Raw genomic sequence first — 27,533 nt, 5'->3', positions numbered from 1 at the left:
TCTCTCCTCCCACATATATATAAAAACACATGTTGTCAGCAACATTCCTATCTGCAAAACTGTTGGGTTTTCAGCTTGTATACTCTAGATTCAGTGGAAATTATGTATTCCTATTCCATTATGGAAATAAAAGATTTAAACAGGGTTTTGCCTGGGTGCATTCTACAGATATGACAGTCGATCAAAGGCACCACCACAGTGCTCTCTCTCAGTACATCATTTTATTTGTGAAGTGGACATGCGCATAACTGGCAAGGTCAACATTAGTGTGGAAATTCCAAGATTTTAATCTAGCAACAATAAAGGAACATCTCACATCGCCTCACTCATCTTCTACAAGGCTGATATCAGATGGTATGATGGAATTTTCCCACATGCCTGGACGAGTGTAGCTCCAATAACACTTAGGAAGCTTGACACCATCTCGGACAAAGCCCACTTGACTGGCACTACATCCACAAACAATTACTCCCTCCACTTCAGGAAACACTCAGGAGAAGCAATAGATACCATTTACAAGATGTTCACCAAGGTCCTTGGCATCTTACAAACCCATGATCCCCACCATCTATGAGAACAAGGGCAGCAGGTACATGGGGACGCCAACACCTCCAGGTTCCCCTCTAAGCCACTCATTATCCTGGACTGGACATAAATTGCTGTTCCTTTAGTGTCACTGGGTCAAAATCCTGGAATTCTATCTCCAATGGCATTGAGGATTTACCAGTAGTAAACAGGCATTTCAAGACGACAGGCCACCACCACCTTATCTTGGTACGATGCTGGCCCAGTCAGCGTGTCCAAGTCCCACAAGTGAATAAAACAATATAGTTACAAGTCAGGATAATGCAACGTTTGGAACAGAACATGGAGATAAAATATAAAGGGTACAGGCATAGGGAGTGTGTATATAAAATATATATATATAAAAATAAAAGACAGACAAGCATGATTCACTGAAGGACACAGGACAAGTTCAGAAACATTCAATGCTTTTATGGTGTGAATTTCACTTGCCACTTATCGGGCCAACATAGATATTAAACAAGTCTTGCTGCAGGTGGGAATGGAATGTTTCATATATGGTTCATTTTCCTCGTGTGATTATCCAATCTCCTTTTGCAATTATTTATAATCACCACACCCAAATGCAGCTACTGAGTATTCTTTTTTGTTTGATGACAGCCCAATGTTTCATATTGTCTCCTTACGGTGCTCTAGATCTCACCTAGCAATTCATAGCAATTCATCACAGCACTTCCAGCAGTTACATTAAACACTGAACCTCTCCTTCTTTGGTTCTTTGCTGTTGAACGCTTATTGACGGTGGTTCTCAGGAATCTAGTCATTCTTTGGCACCTCATTCACATTTTTATTCATGTGAATACCATTCAGTCCAACTTGATCCTCCTCTTGCCAAGTAGTAAGTTCCTATCAGAGAGTTGCATCATTGATCAGAAACAGGTTATTTTTCACTTTCCCCAACTCAAAAGCATTGAATACACAGTGTAGACTAAAATTGAGATTTGGCCCTTGCTAGTTTGCATGACTCAGCAGCACACAGCATCAGCAAAGTCATGACAAGAAGCAGCCACTATAGTTGTTTTTTAATTTCTCCACATGAACATGAAGACCTGATTTAAGTGGAGGAAAGTCTAATTCCTTTATAAGCAATTCACAGTGCCGACAACCAATCACAATGCTCATGTTATGAAAACTGGTACTTGAGATGAAGCAGGATTTTGTCCAACCCATCACTGCACATGAAAAAGTACACAGGCAACTCTCCTGCCTAAAAAGGAAATCTCATACAGCAGTATAACTGTGAGGAGTCAATGCTGGCAAACGTTGTCTCAATCCAAACTGAACAATGTTCAGTAATGTGAAAGTTTACAACACCTACAGGGAACAGGTGGGTGGAAACCATCAGAGAGAGCTTACTCAGCAGAGCTGTTAACTTACACTTCTCACTTTCTCAGCACTCAGGATCAAAAACCACTTGCCTGCCCACTATTTTATTTTGGTCTGTCTGATCCTCTTCAGTGAGAATTTAGAGAGAGAGAGAGAGAGAGAGAGCGAGAGAGAGAAAAAGAGAGAGAGAGAGAGAGAGAGAGAGAGAGAAAGAGAGAGAGAGAGAAAAAGAGAGAGAGAAAAAGAGAGAGAGAAAAAGAGAGAGAGAAAAAGAGAGAGAGAGAGAAAAAGAGAGAGAGAAAAAGAGAGAGAGAAAAAGAGAGAGAGAGAGAGAGAGAACTCAAGAAAGAGAGCAAGCATGAGTGAGAGACAGAAACAGAGACAGCATGAGAGAGACACACACACAGGGGTGGGGGGGGGGGGGAAATGATGGAGAGATGCCATCAGCAACAAGTAAATTCTGATGATTTCATAACGAAATCTCAGAATTATTGCAGTGCAGGTGGCAGCCCTTTGGCACATGTTTGTGCTGGCTCTCCATAAGCCATTGAACACAAACAGCAGAGTTGGGAACAGCACACTCGTGTGAGGAGAACATGTCAAAACCTTTTTAAGAGCGTCCATGAATCCTTAAACAAAATGGATTTTATAAAAATTGCACAGGTCATGGTAATTGAAATAGTGGGAACATCCTGAAATTGCAAACAATACAATCTAAATGCAACTCATTTCCTTTATCTACTTCAAAGTCACAAAAATAGAAATGATTGGCTCTGGCCCATCTGAAATTGTACAGCCTGATTAAGAGATTACTTTCCTCAAGTTTCTTTCTAATTGTCTTCTATTTGTTTTCAACCTAAAAGACTGACAGCTTCGTTTCATCCTTCCTTTATTAGGGGCATGTTGATTTCTTACCGTTCCAGTGGGACCTCCACGACACTTCACCCCCACCTCCGTCCATCTGCAATGACTATCAAAACTGCACAAATTTCATCCATAATTTTACAGCGCTCTTAGCTATGCAGTATTCATTGTAAAGGTCTGCTGGTTTTCAAGCCTTTCAACTTGTTCAGAAATGGGGGAAGCGCATTTGTATTATTTCCCTTTTCTCCAAATACCTTCTCAGGTGACTACATCCTAGAATTGAGTACCTTCATCTACACATTACAGTAGTTGTTTTTATTTCTCCTCACGATTTCTATCTACAAGGGATCGAGACTCTGCTTTGTCATTACACTGGAGTAATTTCTGTTGCTTTTTCAGCAGCAGTGGGAGCAGTGAGAGCAAAGGCCAGGGGGCTTTGTCAGGAAATTTACCTCTGAAAGGACTTATCTCTAGAGTCGGTGGCCACCATTTCTGCAGCAGCAGCGGGAGTGAGGAGCTGAGTGGGAGTTTCAAATTGTGCTCTAGGAAGGTCAGTGAACCGATATATTTGGGCAACGACTAAACCCAAGGCACTACACATGTAGTGTCTCCCACCTACCACCTCCTCTAACCAACACAAAGAATGTGGGTGTCGGTAAGGTAAGGGTTTTCTATTTTTTTTTGTTGTAAAATTGGTTTAAAAAAGTGTTTTTTTTCCTTTCTCATTTACCTATTATTTGATATTGTATTTAGAATCATAGAATCCCTACAGTGTGGAAACACGCCCTTCGGCCCAACAAGTTCACACCAATTTGGACTAAATTAAGTTTAAGATTAAAAATGGCAGGAGATCTCAGACCCGTGTTATGCTCCTCTTGCTCAACATGGAAGTTCTGGGACGCGGCTGATGTCCCTGGCTCCTTCACATGGAGGAAGTGTGTCCAGCTGCAGCTCTTGTTAGACCGCATGACAGCTCTGGAGCTGCAGATGCACTCACTTTGGAGCATCTGTGATGCTGAGGTGGTCATGGATAGCACTTTTAGTGAATTGGTCACACCGCAGATTAGGATTGCTGAGGGAGAAATGGAATGGATGAACAAAAGGCAGAGAAAGAGCATGATCCAGTGCAGGTGTCCCCTGCGGTCGTCTCCCTCCAAAACAGGTGTCCCGCTTTGGACGCTGTTGGGTAGATGGCTCACCAGGGGAAGGCAACAATAGCCCAGGTTCATGGCACCATGACTGGCTCTGCTGTACAGAAGGGCAGGAAAAAGAGTGGAAGGGCTATAGTCATAGGGGATTCAATTGTAATGGGCGTAGATAGGCCATTCTGTAGTCAAAAATGAGACTCCCTAAGGGAATGTTGCCTCCTAGGTGCATGGGTCTCGGATGTCTCCGATTGGTTGCAGAACATTCTCAAGGGGAGGGTGAACAGCCAGTTGTCATGGTGCATATAGGCACCAATGATATAGGTTAAAAACAGGATGAGGTCCTACAAGCAGAATTTTGGGAGTTAGGAGCCAAGTTAAAAAGTAGGAGCTCAGCGTTAGTAACCTCAGGATTGCTACCAGTGCCACGTGCTAGTCAGAGTAGAACTGAAACAATAGGCAGGGTGATGCATGGTTTGCAAGATGGTGCAGAAAGGAGGCATTCAAATGTTTGGGACATTGCGACCAGTTCTGGGGCAGGTGGGACTAATACAAATGGTCTACTCCTGGGCCTAACTGGAACCAATGTCCTTGGGGGTGCTTTTGCTAACGTTGTTGGGGAGGGTTTAAACTAATGTGGCTGGGGGTGGGAACCAAATTAGGTGGTTAGTGGACAGTAAGGAGTAGAAACTAAAGCCTGTAAAGAACTAGATCATGAAGTCAGCGTGACTAAGGGGAAAGAGTAGGCAGGGAGACGATGATGAACACAAAGGAATAGGTAGTCTGAGGTGTATTTGTTTTCATGCAAGATGTGTAATAGGTAAGGCAAATGATCTTAGGGCTTGGATTTGTACCTTTAAGTATGATGTTATTGCTAATAATGAGATTTGGTGGAGGGAAAGGCATGATTGACAACTAAATATCCCAGGATATCAATGCTTTAGGTGGGTTAGAGAGGGAGGTAAAAGGGGTGGAGGAGTTGTATTACTGGTCAGAGAGGCTATCACAGCCCTGCTGAAGGAGGGCACTATGGAGGACTCGAGCAGTGAGGCAATATGGGCAGAGCTCAGAAATAGGAAGGTGAGGTGACAATCTTGGGGCTGTACTCCAGGCCTCCCAACAGCGAGCATGAGGTACAAGTACAAATAAAATACAAAAACAGCTTACAGAAAGATGTAGGAGCAACAAAGTGGTGATGATAAGAGATTTCATTTTCCCAACATTGACTGGGATTCACTTCGTGTTAGAGGTTCAGATGGAGCAGAATTTCTAAGGAGCATCCAGGAGGGTTTTCCAGAGCAGTATGTAAATAATCCAACTCAGGAAGGGGCCATACTGGGTCTGCTGTTGGGGAATGAGCACGGCCAGGCGGCTGAAATTTCTGTAGGGGATTACTTTGGGAATAGTGATCACAATTCCATGAGTTTTAGAATACTCATGGACAAAGACGAGAGCGGTTCTAAACGAAGAACGCTAAATTGGGGAAAGGCCAACTATACCAAAATTCGGCCGAGCTGGTGAACGTGAATTGGGAGCAGCTGGTTGAAGGTATGTGGGAGGCTTTTAAAGAGAGATTGATTAGAGTGATGGACAGGCAAGTCCCTGTGAAAATGAGGAATAGAAATAGCAAGATTAGGAAACCATGGATGACAGGTGAAATTGTGACACGAGGTAAAAGGAAAAAGGAAACATACATAACGTCTAGGCAACTGAAGACAGACGAAGATTTGGAAGAATATCGGGAATGTAGGACCAATTTGAAACAAGGAATTAAGAGAGCTAAAAGGGGTCATGAAATATCTTTAGCAAACAGGGTGAAGGAAAATCCTTAATAAAAGCCTTTTATTCATATATAAGGAGCAAGAGGGTAACAAGAGAAGGGGTTGGCCAACTCAAGAGCAAAGGAGGAAAGTTAGGTTGTGGAGTCAGAGAAAAAGGGTGAGATCCTTAACGAGTAGTTTGCATCAGTATTCATGGAGGAGAGGGACATGACAGATGTTGAGATTAGGAATAGATGTTTAATTACTACGGTCAAGTCGGCATAAGGAGAGAGAAAGTGCTGGGTATTCTAAAAGACATTAAGGTGGACAAGTCGCCAGGTCCGAATGGGATCTATCCCAGGTTACTGTGGAAGAAAGAAGAAATAGCTGGGGCCTTAACAGAAATCTTTGCAGCATCCTTGAACACGGGTGAGGTCTCGAAGAGATAGGATCTATTGTCATGTGGAAGAAAATGGGCTTATCAGTGATACGCAACAAGGTTTTTGTATAGAAGGTCATATCTTACCAACTTAATATAAGTCTTTGAGGAAACGACAAAGTTGATTGATAAGGGAAGGGCTGTAGATGTCATATACATGGCATTTGATAAAGTTCCCCATGGTATGCTAATGGAGAAAGTGAAGTCACATGGGGTCCAGAGTGTACTAGCTTAGGCGGATAAAGAACTAGCTGGGCAACAGGAGAGAGTGAGAGAGCAAGAGAGTGAGAGCGCGAGCGCACGAGAGAGAGCGAGCGCGCGAAAAAAAAGTAGTGGAAGGGAGTTTCTCAAAATGGAGACCTGTGACCAGTGGTGTTCCACAGGGATCCGTGCTGGAACCACTGTTGTTTGTGATATACATAAATGATCTGGAGGAAGGTATACATGCTCTGATTAGCAAGTTTGTAGATGACACTAAGATTGGTGGAGTAACAGATAGTGATGGAGACTGTCAGAGAATACAGCAGAATATAGATAGATTGCAGAGTTGGGCAGAGGAATGGCAGATGGAATTCAATTCGGGCAAATGTGAGAGGATGCATTTCGGAAGGTCCAATTCAAGAGCGAACGATATGGTAAATGGAAAAGCCCTGGGGAAAATTCAAGTACAGGGTGATCTGGCTGTTCAGGTCCATTGTACACTGAAGATGGCAACGCAGGTCGATAGACTGGTTAAGAGGTGGCAGGTCATGTTACAGTTGCGTAAGACTTTGGTTCGGTCACATTTGCAATACTGCATGCAGTACTGGTCACCACATTACCAAAAGGACATGAATGCCTTGGAGAGGGTACAGAGGAGGTTCACTAGATGTTGCCTGGTCTGGAGGGCACTAGCTATGAAGACAGGTTGAGTGGATTAAGATTATTTTCATTAGAAAGACAGAGGTTGAAGGGTGACCTGATTGAAGTCTACAAAATCATGAGAAGTATTGACAGGGTAGATAGCAAGAAGCTTTTCCCCCAGAGTGGGGGATTCAATTACCGGTGTTATGAGTTCAAGATGAAAGGGGAAAGTTTAAGGAAGATATGCATGGGAAGTTCTTTACGCAGAGGGAAGTTGATGCCTGGAACAAGTGCCAATGGAGGCGGTAGAGGCAGGCAGAATAGCATCATTTAAGATGTATCTCGACAGACACGTGAATGGGCAGGGAGCAGAGGGCTACAGATCCTTAGAAGATAGGCAACAGGTTTAGACAGAGGATCTGGATTGGTGCAGGCTTGGAGGACTGAATGGCCTGTTCTTATGCTGCAATTTTTCTTTGTTCTTGCATTTTCTATAGACTTTGTATAATGTTAAACTCTTCCTAGTAGCTTACTTCATCATTCAGTCTTTGTAGAGTGTATTATAAATGATTTTCTGTTTGCTTATATTTATCTATCTTCCTTAATTGTTTGTAAACAATTGCTTGGACACAGGACGTTTCTTTTGTCATTGCTGCTTTTCAGGAATTTTTTCCACAATTTTTCATCCTTCTGCTCCATCTCACTTTGTATTATTTACCATCCTCAGCAGAAAAGTAACCTGTCTGTTCAGACAGTAAAGCTAACTACAAAGACATGTGGGAGGAGCGGGCCAGAGTTAACTAGAAGAGCAGCCCAGCAGGGAAGACAGTCGAGTTTTGAATATAATTTGGGAGGCACAGCAGAAATTCGTCCCAAGGAAGAAGAACCATACTGAGGGGAGGACAAGGCAACACCATGGCTGACGAGGTACGTCAGAGACAGCAAAAAAGCAAAAGTAAAAGCATACAATATGGATAAGATTAGTTGGAATCCTTTGGGAAGCCTTTAAAAACCAGCAGAAAAAGAAATGTGGGGGACAAGATGAAATATGAGAGTAAGCTCGCTAGTAATATGAAAGAAGATTGCAAGAGTTTTTTTAAAAAGATAAGTAAAGCGTAAAAGAGAGACACAGGAGTGGACATTGGACCACTGGAAAGGAGGCTGGAGAAGTAGTAATGGGGAACAAAGAAATGCCAGAGGAACAGAATAGATATTTTGCATCAGTTTTCACAGTGGCAGATACCAGCAGAATACCAGAACTTCAGGAGAGTTAGGGGCAGAGGGGAGTGCAGTGGCACTCAGGAGAAGTTGCTGGGGAAGCTGAAAGGTCGGAACGTGGATAAATCACCCAGACCAGATTCACTACACCCTAGGGCTCTGATGGGTTAGCTGAGGAGACTGTAGAGGCATAGGTGTTGATATTTCAGGAGTATTGGAGTCAGGGAGAGTCCCAGAGGACTGGAAAATGCCTAATGTAACACCCCTGTTTAAAAAGGGAAAGATGCAGAAGACAGAAAACTCTAGCTGGTTAGCATGTCTTTGTCATTCGTAACATTTTAAGAGTCAAAATCTGTTAGAAGTCTTTGAGGTAACAAGCAAGTCACAGTTGATGTAATCTTATTGGATTTCCAGAAGGTCTTGGACAAAGTGTTGCACAGGAGGCTGCTAAATAAGAGAAGAGCCCAAAGTGTTAGGGACAAGATACTGGCATGGATAGGGGATTGACTGACTGGCAGGCAAAAGCAATAGTTTTCAAGATGGTATCTGATGATGAATAGAGTTTTATAGGGGCCAACGTTGGGCCCACAACCATTCAAATTGTATATTAAAGATTTGGTCGAAGGAACTGATGGTAGTATTGCTAAGATGGCATAAAGATGGGTGAAGGGGCAGCTGGTGTTGAGGAACTGCAGAGGCTGTAGAAGGATTCGACATGCTAGAAGAGTGGGCAAATAATATGAAATACAATGTGGGTAAGTGTGAGTTTATGCACTTTGCTAGGAAGAATAGATGTATAGACTATTTTCTAATGGAGAAAGACTTCAGAAATCCAAAGCACAAAGGGACTTGGGAATCCTAGTTCAGGATTCTCTTAAGGCTAACAGCAGGCTCAATTGGCAGTTCAGAAGGTCAATGTAATGTCAGCATTCATTTCAAGAGCATTAGAATACAAAAGCAGAAGTGTTCTGCTGAGGCTGTATAAGGCTCTGGTCAGACCACATTTGTAATTTTAAGAGCAGTTTTGGGCCCTATATGTCAGGGAGAACACACTGGTGTTTGAGGGGGTCCATAGCAACTTTACAAGAATGAACCTGGTTATGAAGAGCTTGTTATATGAGGAGCGGTTGAGGACCCAGAGTCTGTCCTCAATGGAATTGAGAAAGATGAGGGAGGACCTGATTGAAGTTTACAGAATACGACGAGACCTTCGTAGAGTGGACATGGACAAAAATTTTTCCATCCATAGAAAAGACTAGGAGCCCGAGGACATAGACTCAGAGTGTGGGACAACTCTTTAGAACTGAAATAAGGAGGAATTTCTTCAGCCAGAGAGTGGTGAATCTGTGGAACTCATTGCCGCAGAGGGTTGTGCAGGCCAAGTCACTGAATATACTTAAGGGGAGACAGGAGGAGAATGGGATTGAGATTCAGAAATGTATCAGCTATTAGTGAATGGCAGAGCAACTCAAAGAATAAAGAACAATATAGCACAGGAAAAGGTCCTTCTGCCCTCCAAGCTGGTGCCAACACATTTTGCCCTTCCATACTAAAAAAGTCTTCACTTGCAGGATCAGTATCGATCTGTCCCCTTCCTATTAATGTATTCATCCAGGTGCTTCTTGAATGCTGCTGTTGTCAGCTTCTACAACCTCCTCAGGCAGTGCATTCCAGGCACTCACCACCCTCTTTGTCAAAGACCTACCTTGCATATTTCTTTGAAATTCTCACTATTGCACCTCGAACCTCTGTCCACTAGTAATTAGCCCCTCCACCCTAGGAAAAAGCCTCATACTTTCCACCTTATCCATGCCATTCACAATCTTATAAGCTTCTATTAGGTGCCCCTCAACCTCCTGTGTTCCAGTGAAAATAAAGCCAGTCTATCTAACCTTTCTTCAGAACTAAAATCCCCCATACCAGGCAACATACTGGTAAACCTTTTCTGTACCCTCTCCAAAGCATCCACATCCTTCTGGTAGTGTGATGACCAGAACTGTACTCAATAGGCAAAATGGCCTAATTCTGCTCCCATACCTCAAGGTTCTATATCATCAGCCACTGAGAGGTGCTCAGGATCATCCTCAAGCAGCTAAGGCCTTGGATCTTTCCAGAATGTGGTGAGTATTTGAATCCATTCTTACAGTGGCACTGGTAATAACCAGTCAGAATTTCAGTGTCTGGTTTCCAAACGAAACACGATTCTTCCAAATTACAATGGTGGATCATAGCCTAACAGCTATGACATCATAAACGTAAAAAAAGATCAAATTCCACCATTACCAGAATTCAATACAGTTAATTTGACACAGATAAGGATGATCACGAAAGCCAAAATCCCATATTCAAATTCAATGGCCAACTCTACCATCAGGGAAAAGAACTAGCCACCTATTATGACCAACTTGCATCTCAAGGTCTAAAATTACATAGTTGTCTCTTCTTGCCTTAAAGGGAATAAATACTTCCTTTTCACATTTCTCAATTCTCAAGAAAATAAAAGTGTTTCACTGCTAGATTCAGTTAATATTCCTGTTTCTCCAAAACTATTAAATCTTAATCTATTTTAAAAATTGACTTTCTTAAAAACAATTAGCATGCAGCAATTCACCCAGAATAAGAGGTCAGATAAATGCAACCTGATGACTTTTCTTTTAAAAGGCAGAATGCATTGTGTGAAACAATGACAGATTGGCAGACTATTTCTCTACAAAGAGACAAAAAAAAACGCAGATGCTGGAATCTCTCTACAAAGGCATTATTCCCATAATGCGCAGAAAATAGGCCTGTAGGCTTATTTTGGAAGCAGTGGAGATAGCTGCAATCGATTCTGGCCAGCTTTCTAGGTAACCCTAGAAGTCTCTGGGGTGGGCAAGAAACTGGTATCATGAAGACACAGTAATACAAGGTCTAGAAACTTAACCTTTATTAAAATTTTAAATATAGAACAATGACAGATTTAAAACCATTGCGTATGAGGAAATACTTGTATTTGGCATTGACATATCAGTGAGAAACATCCAAAACACCACCACCATTCTATGATACCATGATCAGCTATAACCAGATGTACAAATCTTTCTTCTGTAGTACTTGAAAAGAATTAAGACCAGATTTGTTCTGATGTTCATACTTGAGAGATGTTACATTATTAAACAGTCAAGTATAAATCAGTTTGCAACTGGATTAAGATAGCTGGCATCATAAATTTAAAATACTGATGTTAACATAATACAGAGGGCTGAAATAGCACATCTCAGCCACAGAACACAGCAAATATGTACAAAATGGTCTCCGTTTCCCTGGGTTCAGGAGTGAAAATAAACTAGGCAGCACACCCTCTCCTGACTACATTCAACAGCCAGATCAAAAAGTGCACATTTGGACATGAGGTAGGGATACAATCACGCTCAGCTGTGACATCTTCCATGCCAGCCAGTTTACACTTGTCCAAGTTCACAGCAGAACAGAGCAGCTAGTGTTTAAGAACCATACCCTGCTGATGCTTTCAGGGCAGGAGGTGGAGAGAAGCTGTAAAACACAGAAGCGAGAGGTGGGCGGGCACAGCATGTGGCAACTCAAGTCTCCAAAGACCTCAGCAATAAAGCAGATTATATATTCAAAATTTGTTCGTGCACAAAGGTGATGCTGCATCAGTCTTCATGGGTCTAATGCAGATGTGTTGTATTCCACTGCACAGTTCTCAGTGCTTCTGACACACGCCGCAGAACAAAAGCAGCCACAATCTAGCATTTGCCTGAAGCTTACATTAGGTGACAAAATAAAACAATTTGATCAGTAAAAGGCTACCATCAGAATTTTATTTTCCCAATTTAGCAACCCATAAGAGAATCAGTGGAATAAATCAGTGGATTTGTTTTCTGGACAGTCACTCTTGCACATCAGAGTTTGCATTCTCTCCAGTAAGGCCACACACACAAAACAGATGTGGCAAGATAGTCTTTCTTGTTTAAATAATCTCTCCCTCCCCCTCAAAAAAACAGACGAACTAAAGAACAAGGAAATATTACAGAAATACAGCTGCTAATGTACAAAGGGTTGCTTTCTGTCATAGAACATACATTTTAGGATCAGCAGTCCTCAGCCCTCAATCCTGTGCCGCCATTTAATAAAATCATGGTTGATATGATTATTCTGCATTCCCAACTATTCCAATGGCAGAGCAGACTTGATGGGTTGAATGTTCTACTTCTGTTCCTATGTCATATATACAAATCATTCCTCCCGCCTACTCATTAAGAATTAGTTATAAAAAGGTTCAAAGCCTTTGCTCCCACTGCCTTTAAAAAGGGAGAATGTTCCAAAAGACTCAATATTTTTTGAGATAAAAACCTCATTTGTCTTAAATGGGTGACCCATTTTTAAACAGTGGCTCTATATTCAGAATCTCTCACAAATGGAAACATCATTTCCTGTCAATACTGCTCAGAATCTTAATGTTTCAATCAAGCTATCTCTTACACTTCAACACGCCTGTGAAATCAAGCCAAGCCTGTTCAACCTTTCTTCATAAGTCAAGTCGCCAATCCAAGTAAGAGACCAGTAAACTTTCTTTGAACTGCCTCCAACACGAACATTTTTCCTGAAATAAGGAGACCAATATCGTGCACAGTACTCCTGACGTGGTCTCACCGATGCCTCGTATAAATTAAGCATATCCTCCCTACTTTTGTAATCAAATCCCATCACAATATTCAATCAGCTGTCCTAACTATTTTCTGTACCTGCATATTAACCTTTTGTGATTCATATTAAAAGGACAGGCAGAGACACGCAAATGGCATTAATGTTTATTTCAACGCAAGGAGTATTATAGGTAAGGCAGATGAGCTTACAGCCTGGATCAGTACATGGGACTAAGACGTTGTGGCAATTACAGAGACTTGCTTAAGAGGGAGAGGGAGGGAGAGAGAGGGAGAGGGAGAGGGAGAGGGAGAGGGAGAGGGAGAGGGAGAGGGAGAGGGAGAGGGAGAGGGAGAGGGAGAGGGAGAGGGAGAGGGAGAGGGAGAGGGAGAGGGAGAGGGAGAGGGAGAGGGAGAGGGAGAGGGAGAGACACAGAAAGAGAGAGAGAGACACCCACTCAACTTTCCAAGGTTTTGTTGTTTTCGACGAGAGAGAGGAAGGAAAAAGGAGGCAGAGGAGTTGCATTACAAATCAGGGAAAATGTCACAGCTGCACTCAGCAAGGACGTTCTGGAGGGCTCATCCACTGAGGCAATATGGGGAGAGCTCAAAAATAAAATGGGTGCAGTCAATCTGATAGGATTATACTATCGGCCCCCCCATCAGCCACCGAGAGATTGAGGATCAAATATGTGGGGAGATTATAGAAAGATGCAATTACAGCAGAGTTGTCATAGTGGGTGAATTTAACTTCCCCAATATTGACTGGGACTCCCTTACAGCAAGCGGCTTAGATGGGATAGAATTTGTTAGGTGCATCCAAGAGGGTTTCTTGAAACAGTATATGGATAGTCCAACTACAGAAGGGGCCATGCTAGACCTTGTATTGACGATTGGGTCTGGCCAAGTGACTGACCTTTCAGGGGGATAACGTTGGGAAACAGTAATGACAGCTCCTTAAAGTTTAAAGATAGCTATGAATAAGGATCAGTGAAGACACTGCAGGAAGGTACCTCCCCTTGGGGGGGGGGCAAATTACATCAGTATTAGTCAGGAGCTAGGCAGTGTTAATTGGGAGGATCTGTTATCAGGCAAGCTCACATTTGACTTGGAGTTGTTTAAAGACCTGCTGATCAGAGTTCAGGAACAGCATGTTATGTTCCAGTAATGAGGAAGGACAAGGATGGCAAGGTAAGGGGCCCCTAAAGTTGTGAATTTAGTTAAAAGGGGAAAAAAATAAGCAGAAGTAAGGTCTAGGAGGCTAAAAATCAGACAGGGCACATGAGGGATATAAAGCAGGAAAGAAATCAAACCAGGAATTAGGAGAGCAACAAGAGGTCATGAAATGACCTTGGCTGGTAGGGTTAAAGAGAACCCCAAGGCATTCTATACATAGATTAAAAACAAGAGGGTAACTAAGGAGAAAGTAGGACCAGGTCAGGCAGCATCCAAGGAACAGGAGAATCGGCATTTCGGGCATAAGCCCTTCTTCAGGAAATTCCTGAAGAAGGGCTTATGCCCGAAACGTCAATTCTCCTGTTCCTTGGATGCTGCCTGACCTGCTGCGCTTTTCCAGCAACACATTTTCAGCTCTGATCTCCAGCATCTGCAGCCCTCACTTTCTCTTCCAGAAAGTAGGACTACTCAAGGATAAAGGAGGGAACTTGTGCTTGGAGGCAGTAGATGTGGGTGAAATCCTAAATGAGTACTTTGCATCGGTATTTACCCAAGAGAAGGATATGGAGGATAGTGAGATTTGTGTGCAGTGTGCTAACATGCTCGGGCATTTTAAGATCAAGAAAAAAGTGGTGTTGAGTCTCTTGAAGAGCATTAAAGTGACTAAGTTCCTAGGGTCCAATGGCATCTAACCCAGGTTTTTGAGAGGGGCAAGAGAAAAGATTGCTGGGGCCTTGACCAAGATGTTTGCATCCTCGCTAGTCACTGGAGATGTCCCAGAGGAGTAGCTTATGTTGTTCTTCTGTTCAAGAAGGGATATAGGGATAATCCAGGAAACTACAGACCGGTGAGTCTCACATCTTTGGTTGGAAAGCTATAGGAGAGGATTTACACACATTTGGAAAAGCATGACCTGATTAGGGACAGTCAGCGTGGCTTTGTTCAAGTGAGGTCATGTGTAACTGACATGATTAAAATTTTCAGGTGATGAAGCTGATCGATGAGGGTAGAGCAGCGGATGTTGTCTACATGGATTTTAGAACATGGAACATAGAACAGTACAGCACAGGACAGGCCCTTCAGCCCACAATGTTGTGCCGACCATTGATCCTCATGCAAGGTAAACCTAATGCATGCACCCTCAAATTTCTGTGACCATATGCATGTCCAGCAGTCTCTTAAATATCTCCAATGACCTCGCTTCCACACAACTGCTGCTGGCAACGCATCCCATGCTCTCACAACTCTCTGCGTAAAGAACCCGCCTCTGACATCCCCTCTATACTTTCTGCCAAACAGCTTAAAACTATGACCTCTCATGTTAACAATTTCTGCCCTGGGAAAAAGTCTCTGGCTATCAACTCTATCTATGCCTTTCATTATCTTGTACACCTCAATTAAGTCCCCTCTCTTCCTTCTTTTTTCCAATGAAAAAATCCGAGCTCAGTCAACCTCTCTTCATAAGATAAGCCCTCCAGTCCAGGCAGCATGCTGGTAAACCTCCTCTGAACCCTCTCCAAAGCATCCACATCTTTCCTATAATACGGCGACCAGAACTGGACGCAGTATTCCAAGTGTGGTCTAACCAAAGTTTTATAGAGCTGCAACAAGATCTCACGACTCTTAAATTCAATCCCCCTGTTAGTGAAAGCCAAAACACCATATGCTTTCTTAACAACCCTGTCCACTTGGGTGGCCATTTCAAGGGGTCTACATACCTGCACATCAAGATCCCACTGTTCCTCCACACTGCCAAGAATCCTGTCTTTAATCCTGTACTCAACTTTCAAGTTCGACCTTCTAAAATGCATCACCTCACATTTACCCAGGTTGAACTCCATCTGCCACCTCTCAGCCCATCTCTGCATCCTGTCAATGTCACGCTGCATGCTATAACAGTCCTCTATACTGTCAACGACACCTCCAACCTTTGTGTCTTCTGCAAACTTGCTAACCCATTCTTCAATCTCCTCACCCAAGTCATTAATAAAAATTACAAAGAGTAGTGGCCCAAGAACAGAGCCCTGTGGAACACCACTCACCACTGACTTCCAGGCAGAATACTTTCCTTCCACTACTACTCATTGTCTTCTGTCGACCAGCCAAATCCGTATCCAGACACCTAAATTTACAAGTATCCCATTCCACCTGACCTTCTGAATGAGCCTACCATAGGGAACCTTATCAAATGCCTTGCCAAAGTCCATATACACCACATCCACCGCTCGATCCTCATCAACTTGTCTAGTAACATCCTCAAAGAACTCAAGATTTGGGAGGCATGACCTGTCCCTCACAAAGCCGTGCTGACTGCATTTAATCAAGCCATGCTCTTCCAGATCGTCATAAATCCTATCCCTCAGAATCCTTTCTAACACCTTGCAGATGACAGATGTGAGACTGACTGGTCTGTAATTGCCGGGGATTTCTCCATTTCCTTTCTTGAAGAGAGGAATTACACTTGCCTCCCTCCAGTCCTCAGGTACGACTCCGGTAGAGTAAGGTTTTCAACAAGGCCCTCATGGTAAGCTCATAGGATCTAGAATTGGCTTGCCATAGAAGTCAGACGGCAGTGGTAGAATGGGGGTTTTCAAGCTGATGTTCCACAGGGATCCATTCATGATGTTCCACAGGGATCCATTCTGGGACCTCTGCTGTTTGTGATATGTATAAATGACTTGGATGAAAACTTAGATCGGTGGGATAGTAATTTTGCAGATGACACAAAGATCAATGGAGCAATGGAGAGTATAGAAGATTATCAAAGGATACAGTTGCAGATATGGGGAGAGAAATGGAGGATGTAGTTTAATCCAGATAAGCGTGAGGTGCTGCATTTTGAGACATCAAATGTTAAGGAAAAGTTAATGGCAGGACCCTGAACAGCACACATGTACAGAGGGATCTTGTGGTTCAAGTCCATTGCTCTCTGAAAATGACCACGCAAACAGTTAGGGTGATAAAGTAAGCAGGTAGGTAAAAACAATGACTGCAGATGCTGGAAACCAGATTCTGGATCAGTGGTGCTGGAAGAGCACAGCAGTTCAGGCAGCATCCAACAAGCAGTGAAATCGACGTTTCGGGCAAAAGCCCTTCATCAGGAATAATGAAGGGCTTTTGCCCGAAACGTCGATTTCGCTGCTCGTTGGATGCTGCCTAAACTGCTGTGCTCTTCCAGCACCACTGATAAAGAAAGCATATGACACTGCTTGCCTTTCTTGATCCGGGGATTGGGTACAAGAGTCAGGATGTCATGTTGCAGCTTTATAAGACTTTAATTAGGTCACACTTAGAATATTCTGTTCAATTTTGGTTGCCATATTATAGGAAGGATATGGAGACTTTGGAGAGGGTGCAAAAGAAGATGCTGTAGGATTAGAGGGCATGAGCTATAAGAAGAGAGACTAGAAAAACTCAGGTTGTTTTCTGTGCAGTGATGGAGGCTGAGGGGAGACTTGATAGAAGTCTACAAACCTACGTGCTAATCAGACTAGAAATAGCAGAAAACTCTTAACTATTCTGAAGAAGGATCACTAGACTTGAAATGTTAACTCACAAATGTTGCCAGACCAATTGAATTTGTCCAAGAATTTCTGTTTTTTGATTGTTTCAGATCAAGCATCAGCAGTTTTATTTGTTTTATTATCGGAATAGCAGGATACATTGGATGAATACTTGACTATTGTTTTCAGATTTCTGGAACATTGTGACCTCTTCTGGGGGAGATGGTACCAGTACAAAGTGAATAGGTTGCACCTGAACAGTACTGGATCTGATGTCATGGGGATATATTTGCGAATGCAGTTGGGGATGGTTTAAAATAAAATGGCAGGGAAATGGATGATAGGGAAATAGGACTAAAACAAAAAGACAGAATGGGAATAAGAAAGGTAACAGGCAGAAGATTCAAGCAGAGCCCCAGAATGTTAAAAAGACAAGTCTTAAGAGGTTGCACTTAAGCCTTAAGAGCACTGTTGATTAAAAAGGAAATTAATGTACTTAGGAGGAGGATATCAGCTCTGGTGAAGTAGAATCTTATGGGTTGAGATTAGAAACACCTTGTGGCAGAAAATGATAGTAGAGTCTGTATACAGACACCCAAAATGTAGTTATAATATAGGGGAAGGCATTGAATAGGAAATTAGAGACACAAGCTTAAATTATGGTCAACTTCAATCTGTATGTAGATTGGGAAAACCAAATCAGTAATGGATTGCATATGGGATAGTTATATGTATCAAAATGTTGAGGAACCTATGAATTGGAATTATATAGAGCATTCTTGAGGCCACGCAAGGAATGTTGTGTGTAGTGGAGAAAGTGAGGTCTGCAGATGCTGGAGATCAAAGTTGAAACTTTATTGCTGGAACAGCACAGCAGGTCAGGCAGCATCCAGGGAACAGGAGATTCAATGTTGTGTGTAGTTTTGATCTCCTTATCTGACGAATGTTACTCTTATTAGATGGAGTGCATCAAAGGTTAACTAAATGTCTTGAAACGGGTAAAGGTGGATAATTCCCAGGACCTGATCAGGTGTACCCGAGAACTCTGTGAAAAACTAGAGAAGTGATTGCTGGGCCTCTTGCTGAGCTATTTGTATCACCAATACTCACAGGTGAGGTGCCAGAAGACTGGAGGTTGGCTAACGTGGTGCCACTGTTTAAGAAGGATGGTAAGGACAAGCCAGGGAACTATAGACCAGTGAGCCTGACCTCGGTGGTGGGCAAGTTGCTGGAGGGAATCCTGAGGGACAGGATGTGCATGTATTTGGAAAGGCAAGGACTGATTAGGGATAGTCAACATGGCTTTGTGCATGGGAAATCATGTCTCACAAACTTGATTGAGTTTTTTGAGGAAGTAATCAAGAGGATTGATGAGGGCAGAGCAGTAGATGTGATCTATCTGGACTTCGTAAGGCATTCGACAAGGTTCCCCATGGGAGACTGGTTAGCAAGGTTAGATCTCACGGAATACAGGGAGAACTAGCCATTTGGATACAGAATTAGCTCAAAGGTAGAAGACAGAAGGTTGTGGTGGAGGGTTGTTTTTCAGACTGGAGGCCTGTGACCAGTGGAGTGCCACAAGGATCAGTGCTGGGTCCTCTACTTTTTGTCATTTACATAAATGATTTGGATGCGAGCATAGTTAGTAAGTTTGCAGTTGACACCAAAATTGAAGGTGTACTGGACAGCGAAGAGGGTTACCTCAGATTACAACAGGATCTGGACCAGGTGGGCCAAAGGGCTGAGAACTGGCAGTTGGAGTTTAATTCAGATAAATGCGAGGTGCTGCATTTTGGGAAGGCAAATCTTAGCAGGACTTATACACTTAATGGTAAGGTCCTAGGAAGTGTTGCTGAACAAAGAGACCTTGGCGTGCAGGTTCTTAGCTCCTTGAAAGTGGAGTCGCAGGTAGATAGAATAGTGAAGAAGGTGTTGGGTATGCTTTCCTTTATAGGTCAGAGTATTGAGTACAGGAGTTGGGAGGTCATGTTGTGGCTGTACAGGACATTGGTTAGGACACTGTTGGAATATTGCGTGCAATTCTGGTCTCCTTCCTATCGGAAAGATGTTGTGAATCTTGAAAAGGTTCAGAAAAGGTTCAGAAAAGATTTACAAGGATATTGCTAGGGTTGGAGAATTTGAGCTATAGGGAGAGGCTGAACTGGCTGGGACTGTTTTCCCTGGAGCGTCGGAGGCTGAGGGGTGACCTTATAGAGGTTTACAAAATTATGAGGGGCATGGATAGGATAAATAGACAAAGTCTTTTCCCTGGAGTCGGGGAGTCCAGAACTGGAGGGCATAGGTTTAGGATGAGAGGGGAAAGATATATAAGAGACCTAAGGGGCAACTGTTTCACGCAGAGGGTGGTACATGTATCGAATGAGCTGCCAGAGGATGTGGTGGAGGCTGGTACAATTGCAACATTTAAGAGGCATTTGGATGGGTATATGAATAGGAAGGATTTGGAGGGATATGGGCTGGATGCTGGCAGGTGGGTCTAGATTGGGTTGGGATATCTGGTCGGCATTGACAGGTTGGACCGACGGGTCTGTATCCATGCTGTATATCTCTATGACTCTAAATTGATCACTAGGATGGCAGGACTGACATATGCTGAGATAGTGACTCGGTTAGGACTGCATTCACCAGAGTTTAGATGGAGAAAACCATAAGAAATAGGGACAGGAATAGGCCATTGGCTCCTCAAACCTGCTCCACCATTCAAGAGAATCATGGTTGATCTGATTCCTCACTTCTACTTTCCTACGTTTTTCCCAGAACCGTCAATTCCCCTACTGATCAAGAATCTATCCATCTCAGCCTTAAATACACGCAAGGATTCTGTAACAAGGAGTTCCAAAGACTGAATGAATTGGGGGGGGATCTCAGACAATCTTTAAAAATTTTAACAGATTAGGCAAGTGCAGGCGGGATGGTTGCGATGAGCATGGAGTCCAGAACAAGTGTCGCAGATTAAGGGTAAGGATAGGCTTTTTAGGATAAAGATCAGGGGTAATTTCTTCACCCAGAGAGTGGTGAGCCTGCAGAATTTTGTCACTGGAAACTGTAAGACCAACATTGAAGATTCTCAGTAAAAATGGTGATATCGTTTTTAGAACTAAAGGGAGGAAGCTGGAGCAGGATGATCAGTAATGATCACTTTAAATGGCAAAGAAGGTTTAAAAGGTTAAGTTGGCTTACCCCATTCAAATATTCTGTATTTCTATGTTTAACCAACTCTGCTTTCATTCCTTATTTAAGCTTAATTTCTAGACTTGGATCCACGCTTCTCTCATTTAAGATTTCAAACATATTATGTTTGTTGCTTACTAAAAGTGCTTTCATTATGAGGTTATTCATTAATCTGACCTTATTACACAATAGAAGGTGTCTTACTGCCAGCTGTCTGGTTGGGTCATGATATGTCACCAGGGCTGCACGCTATAAATCCAATGCAGTGCAATTAGTCCACTCACAGAATCAGAAAGTCTCAATGTGTGTCTTCTGATATGCGAGTTGACAATTTCAGTGAAGTGGATAAAAAGGCATAAGGTTTTTGATTGCTGGACTTGGTCACAGAAAATGAGATGCGTCATGTGAATCAAAGATCAGTATGGAATTATTACAAGAGTTATGCTTGCTATGGAAAAGAACAAGGAGCAATCCAGAGTAAAAATGTTGAATTAGAGGAGGATCAATTTCAATGGGGCAAGGACAGATGTGTCTTTGTTAAATTAGAAACAAAGTTTGAGGCGCAAAACTGTAACAAAACAAATATAGGGAAGGTGGCTAGAGGTAATGGAGTTACATTTCTACAAGGTGAAAAGTTATGGCAACCAAGATCAGAGGGCGCTACGTGATAATGAGATGGAAAGCAAGAAACTGTAAAAAAAATTATGCATTTAATAATGCAAAGTTAACAATATAATTGAAAGCCACGACATATAAAGGAAGTTCGGAGAGGAAGTGAAATAAAATGCAGAGGAAGTCCTGGAAGTCCACAGGAAAACAGCTTTTCGGCCCATTGAGACTGTGCCAGTCAAAAACAAATCACCTAGCTATTCTAATGCCATTTTCCAGTACTTGGCTCATAGCCTTGTATGCCTTGGCATCACAAGTGCACATTCAAATACTTCAGAGTCAGAGTCATAGAGATGTACAGCATGGAAACAGACCCTTCGGTCCAATTCATCCATGCTGACCAGAGATCCTAAATTAACCCAATCCCATTTGCCAGCACTTGGCCCATATCTCTCTTTACCCTTCCAATTCATTTACTCATCCAGATGCCTTTTAAATGTTGTAACTGTACTAGCCTCCACAACTTCCACAGGCTCATTCCATAAATGCACCACTCTCTGCATACAAAATGCTGCCCCTTAAGCCCCTTTTAAATCTTTCCCCTGTCACCCTAAACTTATGCCCTCTAGTTCTGGACTTCCCCCCAACCCAGGGAAAAGTCCTTTCTATTTACCCTATCCATGCCCCCCATAATTTTATAAACGTCTGTGAGGAACCCCTCAGCCTGTAATGCTCCAGATCTCTCCGATAGCTTAAACCCTCCAACCCTGGCAACATCCTTGTAAATCTTTTCTGAACCCTTTCAAGTTTCACAACATCCTTCAGATAGGAGGGAGCCCAGAACTGCACACAATATTCCCAAAGTAGCCTAACCAATATAGTGTACAGCTAAAACATGACCTCCCAACTCCTAAACTCAATGTTATGACCAATAAAGGAAAGCATACCAAATGCTGCCTTCACTGTCCTATCAGAGAATCCACTTTCAAGGAACTAAGAACCTGTACTCCAAAGGTCTCTTTGTTCAGCAACACTCTGCAGGACTTTACCTTTAAGTCCTGCCCTGATTTGCTTTTACAAATGTTATGATGGTTTCTGCCTCAATTACCTTTTCAGCGAGTTCCAGTGGATGTAGGTTTGCTCGCTGAGCTTGAAGGTTTATTTCCAAACGTTTAGTTACCCTACTAGGTAGGGTACTAGGTCGTTATTTCCTGTGATGAAGTCACTTCACTTTCCTTTTCTCAGGGGTGGTAGATGGGGTCTAACTTGATGTGTTTGTTGATAGAGTTCCGGTTGGAATGCCATGCTTCTAGGAATTCTCATGCGTGTCTCTGTTTGGCTTGTCCTAGGATGGATGTGTTATCCCAGTCAAAGTGGTGTCCTTCCTTATCTGTACGTAAGGAAACTGCACACACTGGACAAAAACTGACTCATCTATAGTACTCGTACTGTAGTGATCCCAGTCAATATTTGGATAGTTGAAGTCCCCCATGACAACTACCCTGCCTCTCTCACTTTTATGGAGAATCATCTGTGTTATCCTTTCCTCTACATCTTTGGGACTATTCGGAAGCCTATAGAAAACTCCCAGCATGGTGACATCTCCTTTCCTGTTTCTAAACTCAGCCCATACTACCTCAGTTAACGAGTCCCTAAATATCCTTTCTACAACTGTAATATTGTCCCTGATCAACAATGCCACACCTCCCTCTCTTTTACCATCTTCTCTGTTCTTACTGAAACATCTGAATCCCAGAACCTGCAACAGCCATTCCTGTCCCTGCTCTATCCATGTCTCCGTAATGGCCTCAACATCGAAGTTCCAGGTACCAACCCACGCTGCCAGTTCACCCACTTTATTTCGGATGCTCCTCACGTTGAGGTACACACACTTCAATCCAGTGCATTGAAGAATCAATACATTGCAGAAATTCATCAAAAATTCTCAGACAGCATGTTCCAAACCCATGACCACTTCCATCTAGAAAGATAAGAGCAGCAGATATATAGGAACACCACACACTGCAAGTTCACCTCCAAGCCACTCACTATCCTGACTTGGAAATATATCACCATTTCCTCACTGTTGCTGGGGTAAAATCCTAGCATTCCCTCCCTCAGGGCATAGTGGGTCTTCCTCCAGCACATGAACTGCAGCAGTTCAAAGCAACAGCTACCACCATCTTCTCAAGGGGCAGCTAGGAACAGGCAACAAATGCTGGCCAGCCAGCGATGCCCACATCCCACAAAATGAATTTTTACAAAAATCTGTCTCTCATGCAGAACATTATCAAAAATCTTGCTGAAGTCCAAGTAGACTATGTTAAATGCATTGTCCTTATCTAAGCACTCAGTCACCTCTTCAAAATAAAGATCAAGTTGGTCAGATATGACATCCCCCTTCCTTGACAAAACATGCTGATTATTCTTGATTAACTTCTGCCCCTTCAAGTGCACATTAATTGTTCCCTCAGAATTTCTTCCAATAATTTCCCCACCAATGAGTTTAGACTGACTGGCCTACAGTTTCCTGGTTTATCGCTTCCTCCCTTATTGAATAATGATTGCATACTGGCTGTCCTCCAGTCCTATGACATCTCTTCTGTGGCTGCAGAGGAATTTATAGTTACTGCACATGCCCCTGCTATTTCCTACTTGCCTCACTCAACAGCCCAGCAAACATTTCATCAGGTCCTGGACATTTGTCTATTTTTAAGCTTGCCAGACCACTCAGAACCTTCTCTTTGTCTATGCTAAATTTTTTAATCATTTCTTCTCCCTGATTTCTACACCCATATCATTCCCCTTATTCATGAACACCTCTGCATAAAATATTCATTTAAAATCCAACATTCGTCCTCTGGCTCCACGCACAAATTATAAGTGTGGTCCTTAATGGACTCAACTCTTTCCTTAGTTATTATTTTGTCCTTCGTTTACTTGTAAAATAACTTTGGATGTTTGTTCACTTGTTACCATGTTTACATGTCCCCTTTCTCCTCTCCTAATTTCCTTTTTTAGTTTCCCCCTTAAACATTCTATATTCAAGGACTTCTGCTGTCCTCAGCCTTTGGTACCACTTTCTTTCTTTATTAAATCCTGTCTATTCCCTGACATCCAGGATGATTGGATGAGTTGATCCTAGCCTTTAACTTTATTGGATCGGAGTGAAATCTGCAGAGAGTGGAGTGTGGAGGTCTGGTATGGGTGAGAATTTAAGAGTTAATCTCTTGCCTTAGAATCTGAAACAGCTCAAATTTTGAGCTGGAAGATTTTTTTAAAGTGAGAAATGGGAGTCACTAGCTGGGCCATCATTTAATGCCTATCCCTGATTGCTCTTTGGAAGGTATGGTGAGCTGCTTTCTTGAGCCACTGCAGTCCACGTGCTACAGGTAGGTGGACCCACAATGCTGTTGGTCATCTATTCCTTCACTCCATGTGGAGTCTTAGCCTGTGGAGCAACCACCTCTCTATACACACTATCCACAATCTCTCAGCCTCATGGATGTTCCACAGTGACCACAGCCACAGCTCGAACTCCAAACCTCAGGCTTCCAGGAGTTGCAGCTGGTGACATTTCCTGCACAAATGCTGACCCTGCAAACTGGATCTGTGCCCAACCTCCCACACAGAGCAGGAGGAGTACACTTTGGCCTTAAGTTCCCTTTTTGTCTTTTATACCTTTCATTTAAATGCTTGTATTGCTTTTAAACTCAAATAATATTAATTCTAGGGCCTTTCTACTCTGTATCTCTGAACTACAGCCTTATGTACTTTAGAACAAAAATAAGGCTTTAGAAACTATGAGCACTAAAAGCAGCAGATGATTGTTCAAGCAGAAAACAGTATTAAAATAGTACAAAACTGTACAAAGTAGTATAGAATAAGATTAGTACTTACCAAACCACTTTGGAAATTGTGATTTCAGCAAAGCTCCGCCCCCAGACACCAGCAGCCACACATTCCACGACCCGCCACTTGCAATTGCAACAATGAAACCTCAACTCAACGCTCGCTCTTTTCAAGTGAAGATCCCTAGCTCACCACTGGTTCTTTTAAACCGTGAAACTCCTGGCTCACATTGATCCAACAAAGACATGCCAGTCAGTTTTGTCCCAGGGATTGAAAATGTTTTAGCAACCATAATCTGGAAAGAAGTTCTGTCATGTTGACAAGCAGGAATTAATTAAAGAATGCTAGCTTAGATTTGGTAAAGACAAATCCTGCTAAACTAAATTCATTAAAATTTTTGATAAGGTAACACAGAGTTGATGAGGTGAGCACAGTTAATGTGGTGTACATAGAATGCCAAAGTGTAGTTAATAAATTGCTAGAAGATCAAAGCTACTCTAACAAAAATTGAAAACTCAGGATTGGTGCAAATTTGCTAAGTGACAAGAAATATAATTGTCGTAAATGTTTTGGACTGGAAGGAGGTATAGCTCAATATTCCCTAAGGTTAAGTATACAGCCAGTTTTCTTGACTTTTTAATGACCCTGACTTGGATGTACAAGACACAGGGTTTTATAAATAGTAGGAGAAAGCGAGGTCTGCAGATGCCGGAGATCAGACTGAAAATGTGTTGCTGGAAAAGCGCAGCAGGTCAGGCTGCATCCAGGGAACAGGAGAATCGACGTTTCGGGCATAAGCCCTTCTTCAGGAATTCCTGAAGAAGGGCTTATGCCCAAAACGTCGATTCTCCTGTTCCCTGTCTGCTGCCTGACCTGCTGCGCTTTTCCAGCAACACATTTTCAGCTTTTATAAATACTATAAAAGCAAGGAAGTTATGATGAACCTTTACGTATGATTTATTTAGTGATGTGCCCCAATTCTGCAGGCCACATTTTTGGAAGGATATAAGAGCTTTAGTTAAGATTTTTGAGATGAGAAATTTTAGTTACATGAAGAGCTTGGAGAAGCTGAGATTGTTCTGTTTTGAGAAGGTTAAAACAAAAATGTTCAAAATCATAAGCAGTCAACACAGGTGAACAGACATAAATTATTTCTACTGACAAAATGGTCAACAACCAAAGGACACCAATAAGGCGATCAGGAACACAGGAAATGGTGTTTAATGTAGTGAGCAGTTAGGACCTGCAAAGCATAAAGAGAATGTCAAAGGGATTGTTGTGGAGGCAGATTTAATTATAGCCTTGAAAAGGGAATTAGCTAATCACCTGAACAAAAAGTGCACACTGCCGGGATAGATGAGGGAGTAGTACCAGATGAACCGATCTAGTAGAGAGCACAGACATAACGAGCTTAATGGGCTCCTTCTGCATTATAACCCATTCACGTTTATACAAAATCCAAGCCAATTCCAGGCATTCTAACAATGTACCATTCCACACAGGACTCACAGCAAGGAAAAGAACACTTATTTAAAAGTGAAGAGATAAACACATGGAACCGAGAAGACTGGAGTGCAGTCTTCTGTGAAGAAGATATGTTACCAATAACTGCAAGGAAACAGATTAAAGCCAAAGTTTCTGCTTTTGATTTTATTCAGTCACCACTGCTGTAAGTGCTTTGTGTAGCTTCATACAAGAATGATACCCACTTGCACACATGAATTGCCAAAACTCTGATAAATGGTCCCAAAATAGAAATCAAAGCAAATACAATAGGGAGGTCGGGATGGAACAAAAGCTCAGAGATAAAGTATTTTGACAAGAGAAGCCACTATAATACTCCACACTGAGATCTCGCCCAGCAGAGTACAGACTGGGAGCAGAAAAAAATTGGCAACTTCTCAGGTACTATCCTGATGGCAAGTTATTTGCTCCTCCTCTCCCACTAAAAAAAACAACTTGTTTAACAAAATGTTAAAAATAACAATTTCTGTAATGTATAGTAGCAGATTTAATTAACGTACAGTGCCAGAATTAATTAATGAACTGTATAAAATATTTTTTACACCCTAGATTAAGATAAATAAACTAAAATGTAGATGGGGATTTAATTTTAAATTGTCTGCAACTGTTAATCCCATCTCCTTCAAATGTGTCAAGAGAATTGGGTCAAAATACAATTCTATAATAAACAGCATAAGTAACCACACGGGTAAAACTGTAAATAACAGAAGAACAAATCAGTCGGTATTAGTCCAGAACTCCGCAAGGAAATCTTTTATTGTCTGAATTTTACTGCAGTCAGCAGAAGCTGTCGTCATGGACAAAAATGTAACAAATCTCCTCTAAACATTTCAAAATTTCAAATTCAGCTATTC

General features: G+C 42.3%; 1 long non-coding RNA gene across 2 annotated transcripts; it reads left to right on the top strand.

The window, feature by feature from the left end:
• The first annotated feature begins 3,227 nt into the window (after positions 1-3,227).
• Positions 3,228-26,832, top strand: LOC148150503 (uncharacterized). 2 transcript variants are annotated; one of them, XR_015757061.1, is made up of 3 exons: positions 3,228-3,435; positions 7,693-7,889; positions 26,658-26,832. It is a non-coding gene; the product is annotated as an uncharacterized LOC148150503 (long non-coding RNA). The 2 variants fall into 2 exon arrangements; XR_015757060.1 differs by having other exon boundaries at positions 7,690-7,889.
• The last annotated feature ends 701 nt before the right edge of the window (positions 26,833-27,533 follow it).

This window comes from Chiloscyllium plagiosum, unplaced genomic scaffold (assembly GCF_037043375.1).
Source record: "Chiloscyllium plagiosum isolate Xiang-an unplaced genomic scaffold, Cpla_swu_hap1 HiC_scaffold_4, whole genome shotgun sequence".
NCBI classification, from domain to species: Eukaryota; Metazoa; Chordata; class Chondrichthyes; order Orectolobiformes; family Hemiscylliidae; genus Chiloscyllium; species Chiloscyllium plagiosum.
This window is presented reverse-complemented; position numbering and strand designations above follow the sequence as displayed.